The sequence below is a fragment of the Aegilops tauschii genome, chromosome 5 (genome assembly GCF_002575655.3).
Source record: "Aegilops tauschii subsp. strangulata cultivar AL8/78 chromosome 5, Aet v6.0, whole genome shotgun sequence".
Lineage (NCBI taxonomy): Eukaryota > Viridiplantae > Streptophyta > Magnoliopsida > Poales > Poaceae > Aegilops > Aegilops tauschii.
Window position 1 is genome coordinate 64,238,375 of NC_053039.3, and position 8,681 is coordinate 64,247,055.

At 41.0% G+C, this 8,681-nt stretch overlaps 1 long non-coding RNA gene across 1 annotated transcript; it reads right to left on the reverse strand.

Annotated features, from left to right (window-relative positions):
- Positions 1-1,317: 1,317 nt before the first annotated feature.
- Positions 1,318-4,511, reverse strand: LOC120964339 (uncharacterized). The gene is made up of 2 exons (XR_005756242.3): positions 3,988-4,511; positions 1,318-3,915 (listed from the first exon to the last, which is right to left on the reverse strand). It is a non-coding gene; the product is annotated as an uncharacterized lncRNA (long non-coding RNA).
- Between the last annotated feature and the right edge of the window lie 4,170 nt (positions 4,512-8,681).

Below are 8,681 nucleotides of genomic sequence, written 5' to 3' on the forward strand. Positions count from 1 at the left end.
TTTGGTAATGTCATGGAACACTTCTACGACAGCACAGGTATGATTATCTTGATTCTGTCATAAAATAGTCATGGATGTACATGCATGACAAAAAACGCGACCTACTGTGACAAACACGTATCATCACGGAAGTGTATTTTTTTGTAGTGTATAGATGTATTTTAGAGTGTAGATTCACTCATTTTGCTTCGTATGTAGTCCATATTGAAACGAACGTAATAGTACGCACTCTCCCTCGCCCCTCGACCCTCGCCCACGTGGTGGACGTGCAGCAATTCATTCGGTCTCATATAGCCAAAACGATATATACTGCAGTACCATTATTGCTTGACTTCCCGAAGAGGCGAAGAGCCAATCACAAGGTTAATATTTTGGAGATGCCAAGCGCAAGGTTTATAGGAGAACGAGTAGTAGGTGTCGCGTCATTTATAAATAAAGTTTTTTTTCTTCAGTCGCACGTACGCAATATAAATAGGTTCATATGGAGAGAAAAGGAAACCGCTCCACTATATACATAGGCAGGACGAGCCTACACGGTTGCTTGCTGGGGTTGCTCTCTTCAGTCTTCACACTCTCTCGCACAAAACGACTGTGGCCACATCTCTAACATCCCGGCGGATCACGTCCGCTGGGGGAAGGGGTGGATGCTTAGTGTAGATGCGGTCGCCGTTGCCGACAGCGAAAACCCACTGTTGGCACGTCCTGATCAGGGGTCCCCGCCGTTCTCTCTCACAAAGCCGGTGAGGTCGCCTTCGTCCATTGCTCACTGCCGCGACGTGGGCAGTTGCCTCCTCCTGCCGCCCTCCTCTAGGTTGAGCTACGTCCCGACATCCCTCCGGTACAAAACCCTTTACAGTCGGCTTGCACCACTGCTCCAGCTGCCCACATCACTCCATGTGGATATTTCTCTACTTCTTTGCCCCGCACATACCTCTACTCGCTTCTACATACTGTATTTGTGATGAGTTTATGTCTCATCAACTAGTCCCAGTAATCTTATTCTAATCATGCTTCTTCAATTTCCTTGCCACAGGGATGCTCATCTCGATTTTGGTGAAACTGCACAAAATGATCCGATGGTCAAAGGGTTGCAAACTTCATTTCTTCGGAAGCTGCAACGTTGCCAGCAAATTAAAGCCTGGTTAGGGTTTACGGTTCAAGGGCTAGGGACTGCATGGATCGTTTTTTTCTTTAGTTGTCTCTGTTCCAAAATAAGTGTCAACTTTAGTAGTAGTACAACTTTGTACTGAAGTTTGCATAAAGTTGAGACACTTATTTTGGAATGGAGGGACATATTGGCTATGATCTATCAATCATTGAGATGCAATAGCATGCATGTTAGTCTCCTTTGTATTTGATGAAATGTTGCAATGGGCAACCTTGGACGCAAGATACATGAAACAGAAGCTGGAAGCTTCATAGCATTGTACAAATTTATCTCGCTGATAAATTACAGTACGTACTATACTAGTACTATGTAAAGAGTTAGGTGTCGCACGGTGTCCAGAAAATATGGTGATAGTGTGAGGTGGGCCATGTAATCACTGAGCCTGCGTGTTTTCACTGCTCTCGCACTCCTCCGCCGAGAATGGAGAAAATTGTAATCTAGTAGTACCTCCTTTCGCCGAAAGCGTGGGACATCCAGCAGTCCTACCACCTCAGTAATAACTAGTGGTTGGGGCGCCACCTGGTGGCGCCTCTTGAGGAAAAATTGTGCGCACCAGTCAAGCTTTCGTATTTGTTAATGTCTTATGACAACATGTGTAATTCAGCAAAAAAAAGTTGTCAGATGAGCATAGCGCTTCAAATATAAGACACGGAAAAAACTGCAGGAGATAAGTGTTCATTTATAAAGCAGAGCAAACGTACTAGTTTCATAGATACTAAAAGGTGTTGTTTCATAGATACTAACAGGTTTATTTAATAGAGAAGATTGTGAAGCAAAACAAGAATTGTAAAATGGCAAGACATTTCAATTCCCGAATCCAATTGACAGCGACCGACCAACTACGCATTGCAGTTTAGTGACTTGAGGGGAAAACCGATTTATTTTAGCCACAGAGAAACATTTGCTTGGAAGTTCCGACACGTTTGATGGTCACCAATTGACTGCTTCCCAACCTGAAGCAAGAAAGAGAAGTATGACGAGTTTAGATAAGATGTTCATCATTATGAGTTTGATATCGGATGAGATAAAATACACACAAATCCATATCATAAAACAAAACAATTCCTGACAACAAAAAAAGGACATGCATTGTAATTTTCCCTGCATAAATAAAATAACTATCCGAGCGTTAACCCAAAGTTCTGTATTGAAGCAGGTAGTCTAGAAATTTCGAGGCTATTTCCTGTAACATCATCAATTTCTGGATACAAGTGTAGAGCTGTAGAAGGGGAAAAAAGAAAATGAAGCAGATCTGCTGCTTCATTTATAAGTTTAAATAGTATGCATCATACCATTTCTATTTTTAATAGAATTTAGACCTTTCCCAAAATTGCATATTTGGTACAGTCTAGATGACAGCAAAACAATTATAAGACTATAGTATATGCACATTTTAGTTTCTATTCATGAACACAGGTGAAATGTGTAACAATAACATATGGTTTCCTTCAACAACTGATCTAAGTGTAACTCCTTCAGCTGCATACCACTAATCCATGTTTTGGGATCCTTATAGGAAAGAGCTGATGGTGTGGGAGATATACCACGCCGTTGAAGTACCAACATAATATGTGCAAACTAAGCATAGATGATGTTTATGATACAACAAATAAAAGACATAGATAAAGTCCTTGCTTGCTGGGTTGTGGTAGACACATGATATATTGCTGAAACTAGCAATCGTATATTTAGAAAATACACAACTTTATGAAACCAGAGAGAAACAATTGCAGAACTGAAACTCCTAATGTAGAGAAGGAAACTGCAAGCAAAGGCTATAATTAAATTACCCCGTGAAATCCCATTCTCCTGGCTTAGTTCCCTAGATTACATTGTGACAATTAAACTCTCAGCTAGACATAAAAAAGACATGCCTCTCAGTTAGCTCGCAGATAAAGAATATTAACATTGATTTCTACTGTTTGATGCACACAAATAGGAAAAGGGGCATAGAAATGTGTAAAACTGCACATTTCAATGGAAAAAGAAACTTTAAATAAATACTACCTTTAATTCTTAGTTCATCTGCATACACATGTTAGAAAGTTAAAACACAAACTCAATCCAACTAAATTGAATCTTTGAAAACAATGTCAATATTCCAATAAAAGAAACAAGGACCATTATATGAACTTTGCAGCAGTTATCACTATATGATAGTATCACTGAGGCCCGTGAGCATTATACCTTCCCATCTTTTACCTTCATGCTGACAAAGCACATTTTCTGTCAGCTATAATTAGTATGCATGTACCATAAAACAGAAGCAAGCTACCTTCAGTTAATTCAAAATGTTCTTAGCACTTAATAAGTAGTAAAAGTATGCCAGTAAGTAGCAGAACCAAGTGAGTCAATGACAATCTGCCCATGGAAGTTGTCTGGGAAAACTTATCTGTTATCAAACAACATTATAAAATTCACAATCTGAGATGAACAACCTGAGACAAACAACATTAGAAAATTCCACCAGTGTGAACAACAAACACATGAAACAGATATGATCAGACATAACTCCTACTAACTTTTGTTATTTGTTTAGGAAACAATATAACTGAAAGCACACGATGACACGGATAACCAAAATAAACTAAAAATTGAGGGAAACATGTGATCATCAGTAGTGATAGAGAGGGAGAAAGGAGAAGGAATCCCCTTTTCTCAATGTCCTCGCTTGATTTTCTGATGAACTATCTTCATTCTTGTTTTTTTTGCGGGAACTATCTTCATTCTTGTTATAGATGAACATTCTGCTAGTGAAGAACAAAATAACATAAGCACATTTGCAGGGAGGAGAAGAAAAGAAGTGTATAGCCAAGCACCTATTGTGGGCTCCAACATCCATGGCCTCCAACATCTTAATCCCGTCCTCTTTGTCCATGCGCAAGCCGGCGACTGCACGAAGTGCGCTTCCAGTAGTCCTCCATGGTCTGCTACACCACGGCAGAAACAGAGGAGAATAAACAAAGGAAGAGAAATACAAGGGGTGAGAAAGGAAAGGAGCTCCCTGCACGCAAGGTTAGTGGTGGCGGATCTAGACTGGAGGAGGTGTTGGTCGACAGGCGACCTTGTCGTGCTCCGATCTGGTCTAGGTAGCAATGACCAACAATTACGGGAACTTGTCGTCGGGCACACCGACCAACGTTGGTTCATCCACACAGTCGAGGTTGTCGACGAGGCCACCCCCGTGAGGCCACCGTCACCGTCCCATGGGTTGCAGGGCCTCCATCGCTGACGGGAGGGGGATGTGGCGGCCTGGGGCAACGGAGAAAGGGGAGAGCGAACGAGATGAAGAGGTCGCGTGGGATCAACGAGAAAAAGGGGGTCGCGTTCTAGGGGAGGTAGTATTTTCTATTTTTTAGAGAGAGGGGAGGTTGTATCTGGGCAAAGGCCTACTATATGTTGACAGCACATCCCACCCATTGCCATCTCCGACGCCCCACACGGAACACACTGATGTCTACTACACAACCTTCTTCTTGTAGACGTTGTTGGGCCTCCAAGTGCAGAGGTTTGTAGGACAGTAGCAAATTTCCCTCAAGTGGATGACCTAAGGTTTATCAATCCTTGGGAGGCGTAGGATGAAGATGGTCTCTCTCAAACAACCCTGCAACCAAATAACAAAGAGTCTCTTGTGTCCCCAACACACCCAATACAATGGTAAATTGTATAGGTGCACTAGTTCGGTGAAGAGATGGTGATACAAGTGCAATATGGATGGTAGATATAGGTTTTTGTAATCTGAAAATATAAAAACAGCAAGGTAACACGTAATAAAAGTGAGCGTAAACGGTATTGCAATGCTAGGAAACAAGGCCTAGGGTTCATACTTTCACTAGTGCAAGTTCTCTCAACAATAATAACATAATTGGATCATATAACTATCCCTCAACATGCAACAAAGAGTCACTCCAAAGTCACTAATAGCGGAGAACAAACGAAGAGATTATTGTAGGGTATGAAACCACCTCAAAGTTATTCTTTCCAATCAATCCATTGGGCTATTCCTATAAGTGTCACAAACAGCCCTAGAGTTCGTACTAGAATAACACCTTAAGACACACATCAACCAAAACCCTAATGTCACCTAGATACTCCAATGTCACCTCAAGTATCCGTGGGTATGATTATACGATATGCATCACACAATCTCAGATTCATCTATTCAAACCAACACAAAGTACTTCAAAGAGTGCCCCAAAGTTTCTACCAGAGAGTCAAGACGAAAACGTGTGCCAACCCCTATGCATAGGTTCATGGGTGGAACCCGCAAGTTGATCACCAAAAGACACATCAAGTGGATCACGTGATATCCCATTGTCACCACAGATAAGCACGGCAAGACATACATCAAGTGTTCTAAAATCCTTAAAGACTCATCCGATAAGATAACTTCAAAGGGAAAACTCAATCCATTACAAGAGAGTAGAGGGGGAGAAACATCATAAAGATCCAACTATAATAGCAAAGCTCACGATACATCAAGATCGTATCACCTCAAGAACACGAGAGAGAGAGAGAGAGAGAGATCAAACACATAGCTACTGGTACATACCCTCAGCCCCGAGGGTGAACTACTCCCTCCCCGTCATGGAGAGCGCCGGGATGATGAAGATGGCCACCGGTGAGGGTTCCCCCCTCCGGCAGGGTGCCGGAACAGGGTCCCGATTGGTTTTTGGTGGCTACAGAGGCTTGCGGCGGCGGAACTCCCGATCTATTATGTTCCCCGAAGTTTTTAGGGTATATGGATATATATAGGCGGAAGAAATACATCAGGGGAGACACAAGGGGCCCACGAGGGTGGAGGGCGCGCCCAGGGGGGTGGGCGCGCCCCCTGCCTCGTGCCTTCCTCGTTGCTTCCCTTATGTATACTCCAAGTCTTCTTGATTGCTTCCGTTCCAAAAATAACTTTCCCGAAGGTTTCGTTCGTTTGGACTCCGTTTGATATTCCTTTTCTGCGAAACACTGAAACAAGGGAAAAAACAGGAACTGGCACTGGGCTCTGGGTTAATAGGTTAGTCCCAAAATAATATAAAAGTGTTTAATAAGTCCCATAAACATCCAAAACAGATAATATACTAGCATGGAACAATCAAAAATTATAGATACGTTGGAGACGTATCAGCATCCCCAAGCTTAATTCCTGCTCGTCCTCGAGTAGGTAAATGATAAAAACAGAATTTTTGATGTGGAATGCTACCTAACATATTTATCCATGTAATCTTCTTTATTGTGGCAAGAATATTCAGATCCATAAGATTCAAAACAAAAGTTTAATATTGACATGAAAACAATAATACTTCAAGCATACTAACAAATCAATCATGTCTTCTCAAAATAACATGGCCAAAGTAAGTTATCCCTACAAAATCATATAGTTTGTCTATGCTCTATCGTCACCACACAAAGTATTTAAATCATGCACAACCCCGATGACAAGCCAAGCAATCGTTTCATACTTTTGATGTTCTCAAACTTTTTCAATCTTCACGAAATACATGAGCGTGAGCCATGGACATAGCACTATAGGTGGATTAGAATGGTGGTTGTGGAGAAGACAAAAAGGAGAAGATAATCTCACACCAACTAGGCGTATCAACGGGCTATGGAGATGCCCATCAATAGATATCAATGTGAGTGAGTAGGGATTGCCATGCAACGGATGCACTAGAGCTATAAGTGTATGAAAGTTCAATAAAAGAAACTAAGTGGGTGTGCATCCAACTCGCTTGCTCACGAAGACCTAGGGCATTTTGAGGAAGCCCATCATTGGAATATACAAGCCAAGTTCTATAATGTAAAATTCCCTAGTATATGAAAGTGACAACATAGGAGACTCTCTATTATGAAGATAATGGTGCTACTTTGAAGCACAAGTGTGGTAAAAGGATAGTAACATTGTCCCTTCTCTCTTTTTTCTCTCATTTTTTTTATTTGGGCCTTTTCTTCTTCTTTTTTATGGCCTCTTTCTTCTTCTTTTTTTTCGTCCAGAGTCTCATCCCGACTTGTGGGGGAATCATAGTCTCCATCATCCTTTCCTCACTTGGGACAATGCTCTAAAAATGATGATCATCACACTTTTATTTACTTACAACTCAACAATTACAACTCAATACTTAGAACAAAATATGACTCTATGTGAATGCCTCCGGCGGTGTACCGGGATATGCAATGAATCAAGAGTGACATGTATGAAAGAATTATGAACGGTGGCTTTACCACAAATACAATGTCAACTACATGATCATGCGAAGCAATATGACAATGATGGAGCGTGTCATAGTAAATGAAACGGTGGTAAGTTGCATGGCAATATATCTCGTAATGGCTATGGAGATGCCATGATAGGTAGGTATGGTGGCTGTTTTGAGGAAGGTATATGGTGAGTGTATGATACCGGCGAAAAGTGTGCGGTATTAGAGAGGCTAGCAATGGTGGAAGGAGGAAAAGTGCGTATAATACATGGACTCAACATTAGTAATAAAGAACTCATATACTTATTGCAAAAATCTACAAGTTATCAAAGCAAAGTATTACGCGCATGCTCCTAGGGGGATAGATTGGTAGGAAAAGACCATCGCTCGTCCCCGACCGCCACTCATAAGGAAGACAATCAATAAATAAATCATGCTCTGACTTCATCACATAACGGTTCACCATACGTGCATGCTACGGGAATCACAAACTTTAACACAAGTATTTCTCAAATTCAAAACTACTCAACTAGCATGACTCTAATATCACCATCTTCATATCTCAAAACAATTATCAAGCATCAAACTTCTCATAGTATTCAACACACTCATAAGAATTTTTCTTCTTTGAATGCCTATTATTGTTAAAGCAAACTACCATGTTGTTTTGTAGGACTCTCAAAATAATCTAAGTGAAGCATGAGAGAACAATAGTTTCTATAAAACAAATCCACCACCGTGCTCTAAAAGATATAAGTGAAGCACTAGAGCAAAAACTATATAACTCAAAAGATATAAGTGAAGCACATAGAGTATTCTAATAATTTCCGAATCAAGTGTGTCTCTCTCAAAAGGTGTGTACAGCAAAGATGATTGTGGTAAACTAAAAAGCAAAGACTCAAATAATACAAGACGCTCCAAGCAAAACACATATCATGTGGTGAATAAAAATATAGCTCCAAGTAAAGTTACCGATGGAAGTAGACGAAAGAGGGGATGCCTTCCGGGGCATCCCCAAGCTTTGGCTTTTTGGTGTCCTTAGATTATCTTGGGGGTGCCTTGGGCATCCCCAAGCTTAGGCTCTTGCCACTCCTTGTTCCATAATCCATCAAATCTTTCACCCAAAACTTGAAAACTTCACAACACAAAACTTAACAGAAAATCTCGTGAGCTCCATTAGCGAAAGAAAACAAAACACCACTTCAAGGTACTGTAATGAACTCATTCTTTATTTATATTGGTGTTAAACCTACTGTATTCCAACTTCTCTATGGTTTATAAACTATTTTACTAGCCATAGATTCATCAAAATAAGCAAACAA